Source organism: Salmo salar, chromosome ssa02 (genome assembly GCF_905237065.1).
Source record: "Salmo salar chromosome ssa02, Ssal_v3.1, whole genome shotgun sequence".
NCBI classification, from domain to species: domain Eukaryota; kingdom Metazoa; phylum Chordata; class Actinopteri; order Salmoniformes; family Salmonidae; genus Salmo; species Salmo salar.
Window position 1 is genome coordinate 15,902,931 of NC_059443.1, and position 23,553 is coordinate 15,926,483.

At 37.2% G+C, this 23,553-nt stretch overlaps 9 non-coding genes across 9 annotated transcripts; all 9 read right to left on the minus strand.

The window, feature by feature from the left end:
- Window positions 1-290: 290 nt before the first annotated feature.
- On the minus strand, window positions 291-363 carry trnat-ugu (transfer RNA threonine (anticodon UGU)). Its single transcript has one exon. It is a non-coding gene; the product is annotated as a tRNA-Thr (tRNA).
- Window positions 364-2,456: 2,093 nt separating this feature from the next.
- Window positions 2,457-2,529, minus strand: trnat-ugu (transfer RNA threonine (anticodon UGU)). Its single transcript has one exon. It is a non-coding gene; the product is annotated as a tRNA-Thr (tRNA).
- A 2,085-nt stretch (window positions 2,530-4,614) lies between these two features.
- Window positions 4,615-4,687, minus strand: trnat-ugu (transfer RNA threonine (anticodon UGU)). Its single transcript has one exon. It is a non-coding gene; the product is annotated as a tRNA-Thr (tRNA).
- A 2,086-nt stretch (window positions 4,688-6,773) lies between these two features.
- Window positions 6,774-6,846, minus strand: trnat-ugu (transfer RNA threonine (anticodon UGU)). Its single transcript has one exon. It is a non-coding gene; the product is annotated as a tRNA-Thr (tRNA).
- Window positions 6,847-8,940: 2,094 nt separating this feature from the next.
- On the minus strand, window positions 8,941-9,013 carry trnat-ugu (transfer RNA threonine (anticodon UGU)). The gene has a single exon. It is a non-coding gene; the product is annotated as a tRNA-Thr (tRNA).
- A 2,094-nt stretch (window positions 9,014-11,107) lies between these two features.
- trnat-ugu (transfer RNA threonine (anticodon UGU)) lies at window positions 11,108-11,180 on the minus strand. Its single transcript has one exon. It is a non-coding gene; the product is annotated as a tRNA-Thr (tRNA).
- A 2,093-nt stretch (window positions 11,181-13,273) lies between these two features.
- On the minus strand, window positions 13,274-13,346 carry trnat-ugu (transfer RNA threonine (anticodon UGU)). Its single transcript has one exon. It is a non-coding gene; the product is annotated as a tRNA-Thr (tRNA).
- A 2,084-nt stretch (window positions 13,347-15,430) lies between these two features.
- Window positions 15,431-15,503, minus strand: trnat-ugu (transfer RNA threonine (anticodon UGU)). Its single transcript has one exon. It is a non-coding gene; the product is annotated as a tRNA-Thr (tRNA).
- A 2,094-nt stretch (window positions 15,504-17,597) lies between these two features.
- On the minus strand, window positions 17,598-17,670 carry trnat-ugu (transfer RNA threonine (anticodon UGU)). Its single transcript has one exon. It is a non-coding gene; the product is annotated as a tRNA-Thr (tRNA).
- Between the last annotated feature and the right edge of the window lie 5,883 nt (window positions 17,671-23,553).

A 23,553-nucleotide genomic window follows, 5' to 3' on the forward strand; every position in this document is an offset into this window, starting at 1 on the left:
TCAACATGCATCACTGGTTTACATGACCTCTGCTACTCCTGTCTCTAGTTTCAGCCCTTTTTAATCATGATGGGCGGCCAAGGACAGAATCGGCAAAGGTGGAATGGTATCGTCAGTTTGTTTGGCAATGTCTCTTACAGTAGTAATACAGGGAGAATTATTTTTGCAGGGCGATATATTGTCAGTTTATTGTCACATTTTGAACTTTCTGCTGTATAGAGCGAGAGAAATGGTAACTCCCACCTGTGTAAAGTTTCAGATGAATGTCACAGAGGGTAGAGTCAAAATCAAGGCCCCAGTGAGAATCGAACTCACGACCCCTGGTTTACAAGACCAGTGCTCTAACCCCTGAGCTATGGAGCCATTCTTCAGAAAACTCATTTAATAGTCTCCTCTCCTCCTTTACTTGTCTCCTTTCCTTCATGACCATCTATTTGTTATTTTTAGGGGTAGATCAGCTTTAATATTGCAGATAGAATGTGGGTATCTTCAATGTAATGTCTGCATTATTTCCAATCCCTCATAAAACATTTTTACAAACATTTTATTTTAGTATTTTCCCATAACCCTACCACCCCTCCCTAATTTGAGAAAATTAATGGACAACAATACTTAGGCTTCTACTTCTAGCTTATACATACTATACACATATTATGGACACAGTATATTTTACATTAGTCATATATTTGTATTTATTTTACGTCCCACCCTTCAGCTACCCTCAACCACTCCCACCAATCTCTGAAAACCATCCCATTTTATAATGGTACACTTATCATAGTTCAGTTGTATTCCAGAGAGGTTAGAGAAATTATCTAGATTGTCTATGGGATCAAAACAGTGGATTTAAAAGAAAGCATGAGTCCTCAGTGTACAATGACACCTTGGTTTTTAAGCCTCAGATTTCTATCCCCTTGATATTATTGTTGGATCTGATTTTAATAGCTATCATTTTATTTTGATGGCCATAATAAATAGATATGTCGATAGTGGACAACCTTGTTTCACTCCTCTTGACAGTAATACCCTCTTCCGACAACATCCGGTGAAATTGGAGAGCGCCAAATTCAAATGACAAAGTCATAATATTAAACATTCATGAACATACAAGTGTCTTATATCATTTAAAAGCTTAACTTCCTGTTAATCCAACTGCATTGTCGGATTTCAAAAAGGCTTTATGGCAAAAGCATACCATGTGATTATCTGATGACAGCTCCCCACATCAAAAATATTTTTTCAACCAGCATAGGCTTCACAAAATCACAAATAGCGATTAAATAAATCACTTACCTTTGAAGATCTTCCTCTGTTTGCAATCCCAAGGGTCCCAGCTACGCAATGAATGTTCGTTTTGTTTGATAAAGTCCTTCTTTATATCCAAAAAAGTCAGTTGAGTTGGCGCCATTGATTTCAGTAATCCACTCCTTCAACATGCATACAAAGGAATCCAAAAGCTACCGGTAAACTTCGTCCAAACAAGTCAAACAATGTTTCTATTCAATCCTCAGGTACCCTACTATGTACATAAACTATAATATTTCAGACGGAAAGAACGGTGTTCAATAGGAAAGGAAAATAACGAAGAGCGCGCCCTCATTCACGTGCACCACAAAAGCCTACTTTTCCTGTTGAGCTCCCTTGGAAAAAACTACTATTACTTGTTTGTTTTTCAAGAAACAAGCCTGAAACCCTGTATAAAGACTGTTGACATCTAGTGGAATCCATAGGTACTACAATATGGGAAGAATTTTTATATGTAGGCCCATAGACTTGCATTGGAAAGGCCTGTTACCGCCCACCAAAAATATTTCTGGATGGATTTTCCTCGGGTTTTTGCCTTCCATATAAATTCTGTTATACTCACAGACATTATTTTAACAGTTTAGAAACTTCAAATTGTTTTCTATCAAATTCTACCAATTATATCCATTTCCTAGCTTCTGGGCCTGAGTAACAGGCAGTTTGCTTTGGGCACATCAGTCAGGCAGAAATTCAGGATACTGCCCCCTAGCTCTAAGTTTTAATACTTTCTCAGAAGTAGACATTATTTACCATACTGAACAAAAATATATACGCAACACGCAACAACTGAAAAGGTTTTACTGAGTTACAGTTAATATAAGGAAAAGTCCAAGTTAATGTTGTTATTCTTTCAACATGCATCACTGGTTTACATGACCTCTGCTACTCCTGTCTCTAGTTTCAGCCCTTTTTAATCATGATGGGCGGCCAAGGACAGAATCGGCAAAGGTGGAATGGTATCGTCAGTTTGTTTGGCAATGTCTCTTACAGTAGTAATACAGGGAGAATTATTTTTGCAGGGCGATATATTGTCAGTTTATTGTCACATTTTGAACTTTCTGCTGTATAGAGCGAGAGAAATGGTAACTCCCACCCTGTGCAGCACTGTGTAAAGTTTCAGATGAATGTCACAGAGGGTAGAGTCAAAATCAAGGCCCCAGTGAGAATCGAACTCACGACCCCTGGTTTACAAGACCAGTGCTCTAACCCCTGAGCTATGGAGCCATTCTTCAGAAAACTCATTTAATAGTCTCCTCTCCTCCTTTACTTGTCTCCTTTCCTTCATGACCATCTATTTGTTATTTTTAGGGGTAGATCAGCTTTAATATTGCAGATAGAATGTGGGTATCTTCAATGTAATGTCTGCATTATTTCCAATCCCTCATAAAACATTTTTACAAACATTTTATTTTAGTATTTTCCCATAACCCTACCACCCCTCCCTAATTTGAGAAAATTAATGGACAACAATACTTAGGCTTCTACTTCTAGCTTATACATACTATACACATATTATGGACACAGTATATTTTACATTAGTCATATATTTGTATTTATTTTACGTCCCACCCTTCAGCTACCCTCAACCACTCCCACCAATCTCTGAAAACCATCCCATTTTATAATGGTACACTTATCATAGTTCAGTTGTATTCCAGAGAGGTTAGAGAAATTATCTAGATTGTCTATGGGATCAAAACAGTGGATTTAAAAGAAAGCATGAGTCCTCAGTGTACAATGACACCTTGGTTTTTAAGCCTCAGATTTCTATCCCCTTGATATTATTGTTGGATCTGATTTTAATAGCTATCATTTTATTTTGATGGCCATAATAAATAGATATGTCGATAGTGGACAACCTTGTTTCACTCCTCTTGACAGTAATACCCTCTTCCGACAACATCCGGTGAAATTGGAGAGCGCCAAATTCAAATGACAAAGTCATAATATTAAACATTCATGAACATACAAGTGTCTTATATCATTTAAAAGCTTAACTTCCTGTTAATCCAACTGCATTGTCGGATTTCAAAAAGGCTTTATGGCAAAAGCATACCATGTGATTATCTGATGACAGCTCCCCACATCAAAAATATTTTTTCAACCAGCATAGGCTTCACAAAATCACAAATAGCGATTAAATAAATCACTTACCTTTGAAGATCTTCCTCTGTTTGCAATCCCAAGGGTCCCAGCTACGCAATGAATGTTCGTTTTGTTTGATAAAGTCCTTCTTTATATCCAAAAAAGTCAGTTGAGTTGGCGCCATTGATTTCAGTAATCCACTCCTTCAACATGCATACAAAGGAATCCAAAAGCTACCGGTAAACTTCGTCCAAACAAGTCAAACAATGTTTCTATTCAATCCTCAGGTACCCTACTATGTAAATAAACTATAATATTTCAGACGGAAAGAACGGTGTTCAATAGGAAAGGAAAATAACGAAGAGCGCGCCCTCATTCACGTGCACCACAAAAGCCTACTTTTCCTGTTGAGCTCCCTTGGAAAAAACTACTATTACTTGTTTGTTTTTCAAGAAACAAGCCTGAAACCCTGTATAAAGACTGTTGACATCTAGTGGAATCCATAGGTACTACAATATGGGAAGAATTTTTATATGTAGGCCCATAGACTTGCATTGGAAAGGCCTGTTACCGCCCACCAAAAATATTTCTGGATGGATTTTCCTCGGGTTTTTGCCTTCCATATAAATTCTGTTATACTCACAGACATTATTTTAACAGTTTAGAAACTTCAAATTGTTTTCTATCAAATTCTACCAATTATATCCATTTCCTAGCTTCTGGGCCTGAGTAACAGGCAGTTTGCTTTGGGCACATCAGTCAGGCAGAAATTCAGGATACTGCCCCCTAGCTCTAAGTTTTAATACTTTCTCAGAAGTAGACATTATTTACCATACTGAACAAAAAATATATACGCAACACGCAACAACTGAAAAGGTTTTACTGAGTTACAGTTAATATAAGGAAAAGTCCAAGTTAATGTTGTTATTCTTTCAACATGCATCACTGGTTTACATGACCTCTGCTACTCCTGTCTCTAGTTTCAGCCCTTTTTAATCATGATGGGCGGCCAAGGACAGAATCGGCAAAGGTGGAATGGTATCGTCAGTTTGTTTGGCAATGTCTCTTACAGTAGTAATACAGGGAGAATTATTTTTGCAGGGCGATATATTGTCAGTTTATTGTCACATTTTGAACTTTCTGCTGTATAGAGCGAGAGAAATGGTAACTCCCACCCCTGTGTAAAGTTTCAGATGAATGTCACAGAGGGTAGAGTCAAAATCAAGGCCCCAGTGAGAATCGAACTCACGACCCCTGGTTTACAAGACCAGTGCTCTAACCCCTGAGCTATGGAGCCATTCTTCAGAAAACTCATTTAATAGTCTCCTCTCCTCCTTTACTTGTCTCCTTTCCTTCATGACCATCTATTTGTTATTTTTAGGGGTAGATCAGCTTTAATATTGCAGATAGAATGTGGGTATCTTCAATGTAATGTCTGCATTATTTCCAATCCCTCATAAAACATTTTTACAAACATTTTATTTTAGTATTTTCCCATAACCCTACCACCCCTCCCTAATTTGAGAAAATTAATTGACAACAATACTTAGGCTTCTACTTCTAGCTTATACATACTATACACATATTATGGACACAGTATATTTTACATTAGTCATATATTTGTATTTATTTTACGTCCCACCCTTCAGCTACCCTCAACCACTCCCACCAATCTCTGAAAACCATCCCATTTTATAATGGTACACTTATCATAGTTCAGTTGTATTCCAGAGAGGTTAGAGAAATTATCTAGATTGTCTATGGGATCAAAACAGTGGATTTAAAAGAAAGCATGAGTCCTCAGTGTACAATGACACCTTGGTTTTTAAGCCTCAGATTTCTATCCCCTTGATATTATTGTTGGATCTGATTTTAATAGCTATCATTTTATTTTGATGGCCATAATAAATAGATATGTCAATAGTGGACAACCTTGTTTCACTCCTCTTGACAGTAATACCCTCTTCCGACAACATCCGGTGAAATTGGAGAGCGCCAAATTCAAATGACAAAGTCATAATATTAAACATTCATGAACATACAAGTGTCTTATATCATTTAAAAGCTTAACTTCCTGTTAATCCAACTGCATTGTCGGATTTCAAAAAGGCTTTATGGCAAAAGCATACCATGTGATTATCTGATGACAGCTCCCCACATCAAAAATATTTTTTCAACCAGCATAGGCTTCACAAAATCACAAATAGCGATTAAATAAATCACTTACCTTTGAAGATCTTCCTCTGTTTGCAATCCCAAGGGTCCCAGCTACGCAATGAATGTTCGTTTTGTTTGATAAAGTCCTTCTTTATATCCAAAAAAGTCAGTTGAGTTGGCGCCATTGATTTCAGTAATCCACTCCTTCAACATGCATACAAAGGAATCCAAAAGCTACCGGTAAACTTCGTCCAAACAAGTCAAACAATGTTTCTATTCAATCCTCAGGTACCCTACTATGTAAATAAACTATAATATTTCAGACGGAAAGAACGGTGTTCAATAGGAAAGGAAAATAACGAAGAGCGCGCCCTCATTCACGTGCGCCACAAAAGCCTACTTTTCCTGTTGAGCTCCCTTGGAAAAAACTACTATTACTTGTTTGTTTTTCAAGAAACAAGCCTGAAACCCTGTATAAAGACTGTTGACATCTAGTGGAATCCATAGGTACTACAATATGGGAAGAATTTTTATATGTAGGCCCATAGACTTGCATTGGAAAGGCCTGTTACCGCCCACCAAAAATATTTCTGGATGGATTTTCCTCGGGTTTTTGCCTTCCATATAAATTCTGTTATACTCACAGACATTATTTTAACAGTTTAGAAACTTCAAATTGTTTTCTATCAAATTCTACCAATTATATCCATTTCCTAGCTTCTGGGCCTGAGTAACAGGCAGTTTGCTTTGGGCACATCAGTCAGGCAGAAATTCAGGATACTGCCCCCTAGCTCTAAGTTTTAATACTTTCTCAGAAGTAGACATTATTTACCATACTGAACAAAAAATATATACGCAACACGCAACAACTGAAAAGGTTTTACTGAGTTACAGTTAATATAAGGAAAAGTCCAAGTTAATGTTGTTATTCTTTCAACATGCATCACTGGTTTACATGACCTCTGCTACTCCTGTCTCTAGTTTCAGCCCTTTTTAATCATGATGGGCGGCCAAGGACAGAATCGGCAAAGGTGGAATGGTATCGTCAGTTTGTTTGGCAATGTCTCTTACAGTAGTAATACAGGGAGAATTATTTTTGCAGGGCGATATATTGTCAGTTTATTGTCACATTTTGAACTTTCTGCTGTATAGAGCGAGAGAAATGGTAACTCCCACCTCCTGTGTAAAGTTTCAGATGAATGTCACAGAGGGTAGAGTCAAAATCAAGGCCCCAGTGAGAATCGAACTCACGACCCCTGGTTTACAAGACCAGTGCTCTAACCCCTGAGCTATGGAGCCATTCTTCAGAAAACTCATTTAATAGTCTCCTCTCCTCCTTTACTTGTCTCCTTTCCTTCATGACCATCTATTTGTTATTTTTAGGGGTAGATCAGCTTTAATATTGCAGATAGAATGTGGGTATCTTCAATGTAATGTCTGCATTATTTCCTATCCCTCATAAAACATTTTTACAAACATTTTATTTTATTATTTTCCCATAACCCTACCACCCCTCCCTAATTTGAGAAAATTAATGGACAACAATACTTAGGCTTCTACTTCTAGCTTATACATACTATACACATATTATGGACACAGTATATTTTACATTAGTCATATATTTGTATTTATTTTACGTCCCACCCTTCAGCTACCCTCAACCACTCCCACCAATCTCTGAAAACCATCCCATTTTATAATGGTACACTTATCATAGTTCAGTTGTATTCCAGAGAGGTTAGAGAAATTATCTAGATTGTCTATGGGATCAAAACAGTGGATTTAAAAGAAAGCATGAGTCCTCAGTGTACAATGACACCTTGGTTTTTAAGCCTCAGATTTCTATCCCCTTGATATTATTGTTGGATCTGATTTTAATAGCTATCATTTTATTTTGATGGCCATAATAAATAGATATGTCGATAGTGGACAACCTTGTTTCACTCCTCTTGACAGTAATACCCTCTTCCGACAACATCCGGTGAAATTGGAGAGCGCCAAATTCAAATGACAAAGTCATAATATTAAACATTCATGAACATACAAGTGTCTTATATCATTTAAAAGCTTAACTTCCTGTTAATCCAACTGCATTGTCGGATTTCAAAAAGGCTTTATGGCAAAAGCATACCATGTGATTATCTGATGACAGCTCCCCACATCAAAAATATTTTTTCAACCAGCATAGGCTTCACAAAATCACAAATAGCGATTAAATAAATCACTTACCTTTGAAGATCTTCCTCTGTTTGCAATCCCAAGGGTCCCAGCTACGCAATGAATGTTCGTTTTGTTTGATAAAGTCCTTCTTTATATCCAAAAAAGTCAGTTGAGTTGGCGCCATTGATTTCAGTAATCCACTCCTTCAACATGCATACAAAGGAATCCAAAAGCTACCGGTAAACTTCGTCCAAACAAGTCAAACAATGTTTCTATTCAATCCTCAGGTACCCTACTATGTAAATAAACTATAATATTTCAGACGGAAAGAACGGTGTTCAATAGGAAAGGAAAATAACGAAGAGCGCGCCCTCATTCACGTGCGCCACAAAAGCCTACTTTTCCTGTTGAGCTCCCTTGGAAAAAACTACTATTACTTGTTTGTTTTTCAAGAAACAAGCCTGAAACCCTGTATAAAGACTGTTGACATCTAGTGGAATCCATAGGTACTACAATATGGGAAGAATTTTTATATGTAGGCCCATAGACTTGCATTGGAAAGGCCTGTTACCGCCCACCAAAAATATTTCTGGATGGATTTTCCTCGGGTTTTGCCTTCCATATAAATTCTGTTATACTCACAGACATTATTTTAACAGTTTAGAAACTTCAAATAGTTTTCTATCAAATTCTACCAATTATATCCATTTCCTAGCTTCTGGGCCTGAGTAACAGGCAGTTTGCTTTGGGCACATCAGTCAGGCAGAAATTCAGGATACTGCCCCCTAGCTCTAAGTTTTAATACTTTCTCAGAAGTAGACATTATTTACCATACTGAACAAAAAATATATACGCAACACGCAACAACTGAAAAGGTTTTACTGAGTTACAGTTAATATAAGGAAAAGTCCAAGTTAATGTTGTTATTCTTTCAACATGCATCACTGGTTTACATGACCTCTGCTACTCCTGTCTCTAGTTTCAGCCCTTTTTTAATCATGATGGGCGGCCAAGGACAGAATCGGCAAAGGTGGAATGGTATCGTCAGTTTGTTTGGCAATGTCTCTTACAGTAGTAATACAGGGAGAATTATTTTTGCAGGGCGATATATTGTCAGTTTATTGTCACATTTTGAACTTTCTGCTGTATAGAGCGAGAGAAATGGTAACTCCCACCCTGTGCAGCACTGTGTAAAGTTTCAGATGAATGTCACAGAGGGTAGAGTCAAAATCAAGGCCCCAGTGAGAATCGAACTCACGACCCCTGGTTTACAAGACCAGTGCTCTAACCCCTGAGCTATGGAGCCATTCTTCAGAAAACTCATTTAATAGTCTCCTCTCCTCCTTTACTTGTCTCCTTTCCTTCATGACCATCTATTTGTTATTTTTAGGGGTAGATCAGCTTTAATATTGCAGATAGAATGTGGGTATCTTCAATGTAATGTCTGCATTATTTCCAATCCCTCATAAAACATTTTTACAAACATTTTATTTTATTATTTTCCCATAACCCTACCACCCCTCCCTAATTTGAGAAAATTAATGGACAACAATACTTAGGCTTCTACTTCTAGCTTATACATACTATACACATATTATGGACACAGTATATTTTACATTAGTCATATATTTGTATTTATTTTACGTCCCACCCTTCAGCTACCCTCAACCACTCCCACCAATCTCTGAAAACCATCCCATTTTATAATGGTACACTTATCATAGTTCAGTTGTATTCCAGAGAGGTTAGAGAAATTATCTAGATTGTCTATGGGATCAAAACAGTGGATTTAAAAGAAAGCATGAGTCCTCAGTGTACAATGACACCTTGGTTTTTAAGCCTCAGATTTCTATCCCCTTGATATTATTGTTGGATCTGATTTTAATAGCTATCATTTTATTTTGATGGCCATAATAAATAGATATGTCAATAGTGGACAACCTTGTTTCACTCCTCTTGACAGTAATACCCTCTTCCGACAACATCCGGTGAAATTGGAGAGCGCCAAATTCAAATGACAAAGTCATAATATTAAACATTCATGAACATACAAGTGTCTTATATCATTTAAAAGCTTAACTTCCTGTTAATCCAACTGCATTGTCGGATTTCAAAAAGGCTTTATGGCAAAAGCATACCATGTGATTATCTGATGACAGCTCCCCACATCAAAAATATTTTTTCAACCAGCATAGGCTTCACAAAATCACAAATAGCGATTAAATAAATCACTTACCTTTGAAGATCTTCCTCTGTTTGCAATCCCAAGGGTCCCAGCTACGCAATGAATGTTCGTTTTGTTTGATAAAGTCCTTCTTTATATCCAAAAAAGTCAGTTGAGTTGGCGCCATTGATTTCAGTAATCCACTCCTTCAACATGCATACAAAGGAATCCAAAAGCTACCGGTAAACTTCGTCCAAACAAGTCAAACAATGTTTCTATTCAATCCTCAGGTACCCTACTATGTAAATAAACTATAATATTTCAGACGGAAAGAACGGTGTTCAATAGGAAAGGAAAATAACGAAGAGCGCGCCCTCATTCACGTGCGCCACAAAAGCCTACTTTTCCTGTTGAGCTCCCTTGGAAAAAACTACTATTACTTGTTTGTTTTTCAAGAAACAAGCCTGAAACCCTGTATAAAGACTGTTGACATCTAGTGGAATCCATAGGTACTACAATATGGGAAGAATTTTTATATGTAGGCCCATAGACTTGCATTGGAAAGGCCTGTTACCGCCCACCAAAAATATTTCTGGATGGATTTTCCTCGGGTTTTTGCCTTCCATATAAATTCTGTTATACTCACAGACATTATTTTAACAGTTTAGAAACTTCAAATAGTTTTCTATCAAATTCTACCAATTATATCCATTTCCTAGCTTCTGGGCCTGAGTAACAGGCAGTTTGCTTTGGGCACATCAGTCAGGCAGAAATTCAGGATACTGCCCCCTAGCTCTAAGTTTTAATACTTTCTCAGAAGTAGACATTATTTACCATACTGAACAAAAATATATACGCAACACGCAACAACTGAAAAGGTTTTACTGAGTTACAGTTAATATAAGGAAAAGTCCAAGTTAATGTTGTTATTCTTTCAACATGCATCACTGGTTTACATGACCTCTGCTACTCCTGTCTCTAGTTTCAGCCCTTTTTTAATCATGATGGGCGGCCAAGGACAGAATCGGCAAAGGTGGAATGGTATCGTCAGTTTGTTTGGCAATGTCTCTTACAGTAGTAATACAGGGAGAATTATTTTTGCAGGGCGATATATTGTCAGTTTATTGTCACATTTTGAACTTTCTGCTGTATAGAGCGAGAGAAATGGTAACTCCCACCCTGTGCAGCACTGTGTAAAGTTTCAGATGAATGTCACAGAGGGTAGAGTCAAAATCAAGGCCCCAGTGAGAATCGAACTCACGACCCCTGGTTTACAAGACCAGTGCTCTAACCCCTGAGCTATGGAGCCATTCTTCAGAAAACTCATTTAATAGTCTCCTCTCCTCCTTTACTTGTCTCCTTTCCTTCATGACCATCTATTTGTTATTTTTAGGGGTAGATCAGCTTTAATATTGCAGATAGAATGTGGGTATCTTCAATGTAATGTCTGCATTATTTCCAATCCCTCATAAAACATTTTTACAAACATTTTATTTTAGTATTTTCCCATAACCCTACCACCCCTCCCTAATTTGAGAAAATTAATGGACAACAATACTTAGGCTTCTACTTCTAGCTTATACATACTATACACATATTATGGACACAGTATATTTTACATTAGTCATATATTTGTATTTATTTTACGTCCCACCCTTCAGCTACCCTCAACCACTCCCACCAATCTCTGAAAACCATCCCATTTTATAATGGTACACTTATCATAGTTCAGTTGTATTCCAGAGAGGTTAGAGAAATTATCTAGATTGTCTATGGGATCAAAACAGTGGATTTAAAAGAAAGCATGAGTCCTCAGTGTACAATGACACCTTGGTTTTTAAGCCTCAGATTTCTATCCCCTTGATATTATTGTTGGATCTGATTTTAATAGCTATCATTTTATTTTGATGGCCATAATAAATAGATATGTCGATAGTGGACAACCTTGTTTCACTCCTCTTGACAGTAATACCCTCTTCCGACAACATCCGGTGAAATTGGAGAGCGCCAAATTCAAATGACAAAGTCATAATATTAAACATTCATGAACATACAAGTGTCTTATATCATTTAAAAGCTTAACTTCCTGTTAATCCAACTGCATTGTCGGATTTCAAAAAGGCTTTATGGCAAAAGCATACCATGTGATTATCTGATGACAGCTCCCCACATCAAAAATATTTTTCAACCAGCATAGGCTTCACAAAATCACAAATAGCGATTAAATAAATCACTTACCTTTGAAGATCTTCCTCTGTCTGCAATCCCAAGGGTCCCAGCTACGCAATGAATGTTCGTTTTGTTTGATAAAGTCCTTCTTTATATCCAAAAAAGTCAGTTGAGTTGGCGCCATTGATTTCAGTAATCCACTCCTTCAACATGCATACAAAGGAATCCAAAAGCTACCGGTAAACTTCGTCCAAACAAGTCAAACAATGTTTCTATTCAATCCTCAGGTACCCTACTATGTAAATAAACTATAATATTTCAGACGGAAAGAACGGTGTTCAATAGGAAAGGAAAATAACGAAGAGCGCGCCCTCATTCACGTGCGCCACAAAAGCCTACTTTTCCTGTTGAGCTCCCTTGGAAAAAACTACTATTACTTGTTTGTTTTTCAAGAAACAAGCCTGAAACCCTGTATAAAGACTGTTGACATCTAGTGGAATCCATAGGTACTACAATATGGGAAGAATTTTTATATGTAGGCCCATAGACTTGCATTGGAAAGGCCTGTTACCGCCCACCAAAAATATTTCTGGATGGATTTTCCTCGGGTTTTTGCCTTCCATATAAATTCTGTTATACTCACAGACATTATTTTAACAGTTTAGAAACTTCAAATAGTTTTCTATCAAATTCTACCAATTATATCCATTTCCTAGCTTCTGGGCCTGAGTAACAGGCAGTTTGCTTTGGGCACATCAGTCAGGCAGAAATTCAGGATACTGCCCCCTAGCTCTAAGTTTTAATACTTTCTCAGAAGTAGACATTATTTACCATACTGAACAAAAAATATATACGCAACACGCAACAACTGAAAAGGTTTTACTGAGTTACAGTTAATATAAGGAAAAGTCCAAGTTAATGTTGTTATTCTTTCAACATGCATCACTGGTTTACATGACCTCTGCTACTCCTGTCTCTAGTTTCAGCCCTTTTTAATCATGATGGGCGGCCAAGGACAGAATCGGCAAAGGTGGAATGGTATCGTCAGTTTGTTTGGCAATGTCTCTTACAGTAGTAATACAGGGAGAATTATTTTTGCAGGGCGATATATTGTCAGTTTATTGTCACATTTTGAACTTTGTGCTGTATAGAGCGAGAGAAATGGTAACTCCCACCCTGTGCAGCACTGTGTAAAGTTTCAGATGAATGTCACAGAGGGTAGAGTCAAAATCAAGGACACAGTGAGAATCGAACTCACAACCCCTGGTTTACAAGACCAGTGCTCTAACCCCTGAGCTATGGAGCCATTCTTCAGAAAACTCATTTAATAGTCTCCTCTCCTCCTTTACTTGTCTCCTTTCCTTCATGACCATCTATTTCTTATTTTTAGGGGTAGATCAGCTTTAATATTGCAGATAGAATGTGGGTATCTTCAATGTAATGTCTGCATTATTTCCAATCCCTCATAAAACATTTTTACAAACATTTTATTTTATTATTTTCCCATAACCCTACCACCCCTCCCTAATTTGAGAAAATTAATGGACAACAATACTTAGGCTTCTACTTCTAGCTTATACATACTATACACATATTATGGACACAGTATATTTTACATTAGTCATATATTTGTATTTATTTTACGTCCCACCCTTCAGCTACCCTCAACCACTCCCACCAATCTCTGAAAACCATCCCATTTTATAATGGTACACTTATCATAGTTCAGTTGTATTCCAGAGAGGTTAGAGAAATTATCTAGATTGTCTATGGGATCAAAACAGTGGATTTAAAAGAAAGCATGAGTCCTCAGTGTACAATGACACCTTGGTTTTTAAGCCTCAGATTTCTATCCCCTTGATATTATTGTTGGATCTGATTTTAATAGCTATCATTTTATTTTGATGGCCATAATAAATAGATATGTCGATAGTGGACAACCTTGTTTCACTCCTCTTGACAGTAATACCCTCTTCCGACAACATCCGGTGAAATTGGAGAGCGCCAAATTCAAATGACAAAGTCATAATATTAAACATTCATGAACATACAAGTGTCTTATATCATTTAAAAGCTTAACTTCCTGTTAATCCAACTGCATTGTCGGATTTCAAAAAGGCTTTATGGCAAAAGCATACCATGTGATTATCTGATGACAGCTCCCCACATCAAAAATATTTTTTCAACCAGCATAGGCTTCACAAAATCACAAATAGCGATTAAATAAATCACTTACCTTTGAAGATCTTCCTCTGTCTGCAATCCCAAGGGTCCCAGCTACGCAATGAATGTTCGTTTTGTTTGATAAAGTCCTTCTTTATATCCAAAAAAGTCAGTTGAGTTGGCGCCATTGATTTCAGTAATCCACTCCTTCAACATGCATACAAAGGAATCCAAAAGCTACCGGTAAACTTCGTCCAAACAAGTCAAACAATGTTTCTATTCAATCCTCAGGTACCCTACTATGTAAATAAACTATAATATTTCAGACGGAAAGAACGGTGTTCAATAGGAAAGGAAAATAACGAAGAGCGCGCCCTCATTCACGTGCGCCACAAAAGCCTACTTTTCCTGTTGAGCTCCCTTGGAAAAAACTACTATTACTTGTTTGTTTTTCAAGAAACAAGCCTGAAACCCTGTATAAAGACTGTTGACATCTAGTGGAATCCATAGGTACTACAATATGGGAAGAATTTTTATATGTAGGCCCATAGACTTGCATTGGAAAGGCCTGTTACCGCCCACCAAAAATATTTCTGGATGGATTTTCCTCGGGTTTTTGCCTTCCATATAAATTCTGTTATACTCACAGACATTATTTTAACAGTTTAGAAACTTCAAATTGTTTTCTATCAAATTCTACCAATTATATCCATTTCCTAGCTTCTGGGCCTGAGTAACAGGCAGTTTGCTTTGGGCACATCAGTCAGGCAGAAATTCAGGATACTGCCCCCTAGCTCTAAGTTTTAATACTTTCTCAGAAGTAGACATTATTTACCATACTGAACAAAAAATATATACGCAACACGCAACAACTGAAAAGGTTTTACTGAGTTACAGTTAATATAAGGAAAAGTCCAAGTTAATGTTGTTATTCTTTCAACATGCATCACTGGTTTACATGACCTCTGCTACTCCTGTCTCTAGTTTCAGCCCTTTTTTAATCATGATGGGCGGCCAAGGACAGAATCGGCAAAGGTGGAATGGTATCATCAGTTTGTTTGGCAATGTCTCTTACAGTAGTAATACAGGGAGAATTATTTTTGCAGGGCGATATATTGTCACATTTTGAACTTTGTGCTGTATAGAGCGAGAGAAATGGTAACTCCCACCCTGTGCAGCACTGTGTAAAGTTTCAGATGAATGTCACAGAGGGTAGAGTCAAAATCAAGGACACAGTGAGAATCGAACTCACGACCCCTGGTTTACAAGACCAGTGCTCTAACCCCTGAGCTATGGAGCCATTCTTCAGAAAACTCATTTAATAGTCTCCTCTCCTCCTTTACTTGTCTCCTTTCCTTCATGACCATCTATTTGTTATTTTTAGGGGTAGATCAGCTTTAATATTGCAGATAGAATGTGGGTATCTTCAATGTAATGTCTGCATTATTTCCAATCCCTCATAAAACATTTTTACAAACATTTTATTTTATTATTTTCCCATAACCCTACCACCCCTCCCTAATTTGAGAAAATTAATGGACAACAATACTTAGGCTTCTACTTCTAGCTTATACATACTATACACATATTATGGACACAGTATATGTTACATTAGTCATATATTTGTATTTATTTTACGTCCCACCCTTCAGCTACCCTCAACCACTCCCACCAATCTCTGAAAACCATCCCATTTTATAATGGTACACTTATCATAGTTCAGTTGTATTCCAGAGAGGTTAGAGAAATTATCTAGATTGTCTATGGGATCAAAACAGTGGATTTAAAAGAAAGCATGAGTCCTCAGTGTACAATGACACCTTGGTTTTTAAGCCTCAGATTTCTATCCCCTTGATATTATCGTTGGATCTGATTTTAATAGCTATCATTTTATTTTGATGGCCATAATAAATAGATATGTCGATTTTGGACAACCTTGTTTCACTCCTCTTGACAGTAATACCCTCTTCCGACAACATCCGGTGAAATTGGAGAGCGCCAAATTCAAATGACAAAGTCATAATATTAAACATTCATGAACATACAAGTGTCTTATATCATTTAAAAGCTTAACTTCCTGTTAATCCAACTGCATTGTCGGATTTCAAAAAGGCTTTATGGCAAAAGCATACCATGTGATTATCTGATGACAGCTCCCCACATCAAAAATATTTTTTCAACCAGCATAGGCTTCACAAAATCACAAATAGCGTTAAATAAATCACTTACCTTTGAAGATCTTCCTCTGTCTGCAATCCCAAGGGTCCCAGCTACGCAATTAATGTTCGTTTTGTTTGATAAAGTCCTTCTTTATATCCAAAAAAGTCAGTTGAGTTGGCGCCATTGATTTCAGTAATCCACTCCTTCAACATGCATACAAAGGAATCCAAAAGCTACCGGTAAACTTCGTCCAAACAAGTCAAACAATGTTTCTATTCAATCCTCAGGTACCCTACTATGTAAATAAACTATAATATTTCAGACGGAAAGAACGGTGTTCAATAGGAAAGGAAAATAACGAAGAGCGCGCCCTCATTCACGTGCGCCACAAAAGCCTACTTTTCCTGTTGAGCTCCCTTGGAAAAAACTACTATTACTTGTTTATTTTTCAAGAAACAAACCTGAAACCCTGTATAAAGACTGTTGACATCTAGTGGAATCCATAGGTACTACAATATGGGAAGAATTTTTATATGTAGGCCCATAGACTTGCATTGGAAAGGCCTGTTACCGCCCACAAAAAATATTTCTGGATGGATTTTCCTCGGGTTTTTGCCTTCCATATAAATTCTGTTATACTCACAGACATTATTTTAACAGTTTAGAAACTTCAAATTGTTTTCTATCAAATTCTACCAATTATATCCATTTCCTAGCTTCTGGGCCTGAGTAACAGGCAGTTTGCTTTGGGCACATCAGTCAGGCAGAAATTCAGGATACTGCCCCCTAGCTCTAAGTTTTAATACTTCCTCAGAAGTAGACATTATTTACCATACTGAACAAAAAATATATACGCAACACGCAACAACTGAAAAGGTTTTACTGAGTTACAGTTAATATAAGGAAAAGTCCAAGTTAATGTTGTTATTCTTTCAACATGCATCACTGGTTTACATGACCTCTGCTACTCCTGTCTCTAGTTTCAGCCCTTTTTTAATCATGATGGGCGGCCAAGGACAGAATCGGCAAAGGTGGAATGGTATCATCAGTTTGTTTGGCAATGTCTCTTACAGTAGTAATACAGGGAGAATTATTTTTGCAGGGCGATATATTGTCAGTTTATTGTCACATTTTGAACTTTGTGCTGTATAGAGCGAGAGAAATGGTAACTCCCACCCTGTGCAGCACTGTGTAAAGTTTCAGATGAATGTCACAGAGGGTAGAGTCAAAATCAAGGCCCCAGTGAGAATCGAACTCACGACCCCTGGTTTACAAGACCAGTGCTCTAACCCCTGAGCTATGGAGCCATTCTTCAGAAAACTCATTTAATAGTCTCCTCTCCTCCTTTACTTGTATCCTTTCCTTCATGACCATCTATTTGTTATTTTTAGGGGTAGATCAGCTTTAATATTGCAGATAGAATGTGGGTATCTTCAATGTAATGTCTGCATTATTTCCAATCCCTCATAAAACATTTTTACAAACATTTTATTTTAGTATTTTCCCATAACCCTACCACCCCTCCCTAATTTGAGAAAATTAATGGACAACAATACTTAGGCTTCTACTTCTAGCTTATACATACTATACACATATTATGGACACAGTATATGTTACATTAGTCATATATTTGTATTTATTTTACGTCCCACCCTTCAGCTACCCTCAACCACTCCCACCAATCTCTGAAAACCATCCCATTTTATAATGGTACACTTATCATAGTTCAGTTGTATTCCAGAGAGGTTAGAGAAATTATCTAGATTGTCTATGGGATCAAAACAGTGGATTTAAAAGAAAGCATGAGTCCTCAGTGTACAATGACACCTTGGTTTTTAAGCCTCAGATTTCTATCCCCTTGATATTATTGTTGGATCTGATTTGAATAGCTATCATTTTATTTTGATGGCCATAATAAATAGATATGTCGATAGTGGACAACCTTGTTTCACTCCTCTTGACAGTAATACCCTCTTCCGACAACATCCGGTGAAATTGGAGAGCGCCAAATTCAAATGACAAAGTCATAATATTAAACATTCATGAACATACAAGTTACTTATATCATTTAAAAGCTTAACTTCCTGTTAATCCAACTGCATTGTCGGATTTCAAAAAGGCTTTATGGCAAAAGCATACCATGTGATTATCTGATGACAGCTCCCCACATCAAAAATATTTTTTCAACCAGCATAGGCTTCACAAAATCACAAATAGCGTTAAATAAATCACTTACCTTTGAAGATCTTCCTCTGTCTGCAATCCCAAGGGTCCCAGCTACGCAATGAATGTTCGTTTTGTTTGATAAAGTCCTTCTTTATATCCAAAAAAGTCAGTTGAGTTGGCGCCATTGATTTCAGTAATCCACTCCTTCATCATGCATACAAAGGAATCCAAAAGCTACCGGTAAACTTCGTCCAAACAAGTCAAACAATGTTTCTATTCAATCCTCAGGTACCCTACTATGTAAATAAACTATAATATTTCAGACGGAAAGAACGGTGTTCAATAGGAAAGTAAAATAACGAAGAGCGCGCCCTCATTCACGTGCGCCACAAAAGCCTACTTTTCCTGTTGAGCTCCCTTGGAAAAAACTACTATTACTTGTTTGTTTTTCAAGAAACAAGCCTGAAACCCTGTATAAAGACTGTTGACATCTAGTGGAATCCATAGGTACTACAATATGGGAAGAATTTTTATATGTAGGCCCATAGACTTGCATTGGAAAGGCCTGTTACCGCCCACCAAAAATATTTCTGGATGGATTTTCCTCGGGTTTTTGCCTTCCATATAAATTCTGTTATACTCACAGACATTATTTTAACAGTTTAGAAACTTCAAATTGTTTTCTATGAAATTCTACCAATTATATCCATTTCCTAGCTTCTGGGCCTGAGTAACAGGCAGTTTGCTTTGGGCACATCAGTCAGGCAGAAATTCAGGATACTGCCCCCTAGCTCTAAGTTTTAATACTTTCTCAGAAGTAGACATTATTTACCATACTGAACAAAAAATATATACGCAACACGCAACAACTGAAAAGGTTTTACTGAGTTACAGTTAATATAAGGAAAAGTCCAAGTTAATGTTGTTATTCTTTCAACATGCATCACTGGTTTACATGACCTCTGCTACTCCTGTCTCTAGTTTCAGCCCTTTTTAATCATGATGGGCGGCCAAGGACAGAATCGGCAAAGGTGGAATGGTATCATCAGTTTGTTTGGCAATGTCTCTTACAGTAGTAATACAGGGAGAATTATTTTTGCAGGGCGATATATTGTCAGTTTATTGTCACATTTTGAACTTTGTGCTGTATAGAGCGAGAGAAATGGTAACTCCCACCCTGTGCAGCACTGTGTAAAGTTTCAGATGAATGTCACAGAGGGTAGAGTCAAAATCAAGGACAGAGTGAGAATCGAACTCACGACCCCTGGTTTACAAGACCAGTGCTCTAACCCCTGAGCTATGGAGCCATTCTTCAGAAAACTCATTTAATAGTCTCCTCTCCTCCTTTACTTGTCTCCTTTCCTTCATGACCATCTATTTGTTATTTTTAGGGGTAGATCAGCTTTAATATTGCAGATAGAATGTGGGTATCTTCAATGTAATGTCTGCATTATTTCCAATCCCTCATAAAACATTTTTACAAACATTTTATTTTAGTATTTTCCCATAACCCTACCACCCCTCCCTATTTTGAGAAAATTAATGGACAACAATACTTAGGCTTCTACTTCTAGCTTATACATACTATACACATATTATGGACACAGTATATGTTACATTAGTCATATATTTGTATTTATTTTACGTCCCACCCTTCAGCTACCCTCAACCACTCCCACCAATCTCTGAAAACCATCCCATTTTATAATGGTACACTTATCATAGTTCAGTTGTATTCCAGAGAGGTTAGAGAAATTATCTAGATTGTCTATGGGATCAAAACAGTGGATTTAAAAGAAAGCATGAGTCCTCAGTGTACAATGACACCTTGGTTTTTAAGCCTCAGATTTCTATCCCCTTGATATTATCGTTGGATCTGATTTTAATAGCTATCATTTTATTTTGATGGCCATAATAAATAGATATGTCGATATTGGACAACCTTGTTTCACTCCTCTTGACAGTAATACCCTCTTCCGACAACATCCGGTGAAATTGGAGAGCGCCAAATTCAAATGACAAAGTCATAATATTAAACATTCATGAACATACAAGTGTCTTATATCATTTAAAAGCTTAACTTCCTGTTAATCCAACTGCATTGTCGGATTTCAAAAAGGCTTTATGGCAAAAGCATACCATGTGATTATCTGATGACAGCTCCCCACATCAAAAATATTTTTTCAACCAGCATAGGCTTCACAAAATCACAAATAGCGATTAAATAAATCACTTACCTTTGAAGATCTTCCTCTGTCTGCAATCCCAAGGGTCCCAGCTACGCAATGAATGTTCGTTTTGTTTGATAAAGTCCTTCTTTATATCCAAAAAAGTCAGTTGAGTTGGCGCCATTGATTTCAGTAATCCACTCCTTCAACATGCATACAAAGGAATCCAAAAGCTACCGGTAAACTTCGTCCAAACAAGTCAAACAATGTTTCTATTCAATCCTCAGGTACCCTACTATGTAAATAAACTATAATATTTCAGACGGAAAGAACGGTGTTCAATAGGAAAGTAAAATAACGAAGAGCGCGCCCTCATTCACGTGCGCCACAAAAGCCTACTTTTCCTGTTGAGCTCCCTTGGAAAAAACTACTATTACTTGTTTGTTTTTCAAGAAACAAGCCTGAAACCCTGTATAAAGACTGTTGACATCTAGTGGAATCCATAGGTACTACAATATGGGAAGAATTTTTATATGTAGGCCCATAGACTTGCATTGGAAAGGCCTGTTACCGCCCACCAAAAATATTTCTGGATGGATTTTCCTCGGGTTTTTGCCTTCCATATAAATTCTGTTATACTCAGACATTATTTTAACAGTTTAGAAACTTCAAATTGTTTTCTATGAAATTCTACCAATTATATCCATTTCCTAGCTTCTGGGCCTGAGTAACAGGCAGTTTGCTTTGGGCACATCAGTCAGGCAGAAATTCAGGATACTGCCCCCTAGCTCTAAGTTTTAATACTTTCTCAGAAGTAGACATTATTTACCATACTGAACAAAAAATATATACGCAACACGCAACAACTGAAAAGGTTTTACTGAGTTACAGTTAATATAAGGAAAAGTCCAAGTTAATGTTGTTATTCTTTCAACATGCATCACTGGTTTACATGACCTCTGCTACTCCTGTCTCTAGTTTCAGCCCTTTTTTAATCATGATGGGCGGCCAAGGACAGAATCGGCAAAGGTGGAATGGTATCATCAGTTTGTTTGGCAATGTCTCTTACAGTAGTAATACAGGGAGAATTATTTTTGCAGGGCGATATATTGTCAGTTTATTGTCACATTTTGAACTTTGTGCTGTATAGAGCGAGAGAAATGGTAACTCCCACCCTGTGCAGCACTGTGTAAAGTTTCAGATGAATGTCACAGAGGGTAGAGTCAAAATCAAGGACAGAGTGAGAATCGAACTCACGACCCCTGGTTTACAAGACCAGTGCTCTAACCCCTGAGCTATGGAGCCATTCTTCAGAAAACTCATTTAATAGTCTCCTCTCCTCCTTTACTTGTCTCCTTTCCTTCATGACCATCTATTTGTTATTTTTAGGGGTAGATCAGCTTTAATATTGCAGATAGAATGTGGGTATCTTCAATGTAATGTCTGCATTATTTCCAATCCCTCATAAAACATTTTTACAAACATTTTATTTTAGTATTTTCCCATAACCCTACCACCCCTCCCTAATTTGAGAAAATTAATGGACAACAATACTTAGGCTTCTACTTCTAGCTTATACATACTATACACATATTATGGACACAGTATATGTTACATTAGTCATATATTTGTATTTATTTTACGTCCCACCCTTCAGCTACCCTCAACCACTCCCACCAATCTCTGAAAACCATCCCATTTTATAATGGTACACTTATCATAGTTCAGTTGTATTCCAGAGAGGTTAGAGAAATTATCTAGATTGTCTATGGGATCAAAACAGTGGATTTAAAAGAAAGCATGAGTCCTCAGTGTACAATGACACCTTGGTTTTTAAGCCTCAGATTTCTATCCCCTTGATATTATTGTTGGATCTGATTTTAATAGCTATCATTTTATTTTGATGGCCATAATAAATAGATATGTCGATAGTGGACAACCTTGTTTCACTCCTCTTGACAGTAATACCCTCTTCCGACAACATCCGGTGAAATTGGAGAGCGCCAAATTCAAATGACAAAGTCATAATATTAAACATTCATGAACATACAAGTGTCTTATATCATTTAAAAGCTTAACTTCCTGTTAATCCAACTGCATTGTCGGATTTCAAAAAGGCTTTATGGCAAAAGCATACCATGTGATTATCTGATGACAGCTCCCCACATCAAAAATATTTTTTCAACCAGCATAGGCTTCACAAAATCACAAATAGCGATTAAATAAATCACTTACCTTTGAAGATCTTCCTCTGTTTGCAATCCCAAGGGTCCCAGCTACGCAATGAATGTTCGTTTTGTTTGATAAAGTCCTTCTTTATATCCAAAAAAGTCAGTTGAGTTGGCGCCATTGATTTCAGTAATCCACTCCTTCAACATGCATACAAAGGAATCCAAAAGCTACCGGTAAACTTCGTCCAAACAAGTCAAACAATGTTTCTATTCAATCCTCAGGTACCCTACTATGTAAATAAACTATAATATTTCAGACGGAAAGAACGGTGTTCAATAGGAAAGGAAAATAACGAAGAGCGCGCCCTCATTCACGTGCGCCACAAAAGCCTACTTTTCCTGTTGAGCTCCCTTGGAAAAAACTACTATTACTTGTTTGTTTTTCAAGAAACAAGCCTGAAACCCTGTATAAAGACTGTTGACATCTAGTGGAATCCATAGGTACTACAATATGGGAAGAATTTTTATATGTAGGCCCATAGACTTGCATTGGAAAGGCCTGTTACCGCCCACCAAAAATATTTCTGGATGGATTTTCCTCGGGTTTTTGCCTTCCATATAAATTCTGTTATACTCACAGACATTATTTTAACAGTTTAGAAACTTCAAATTGTTTTCTATCAAA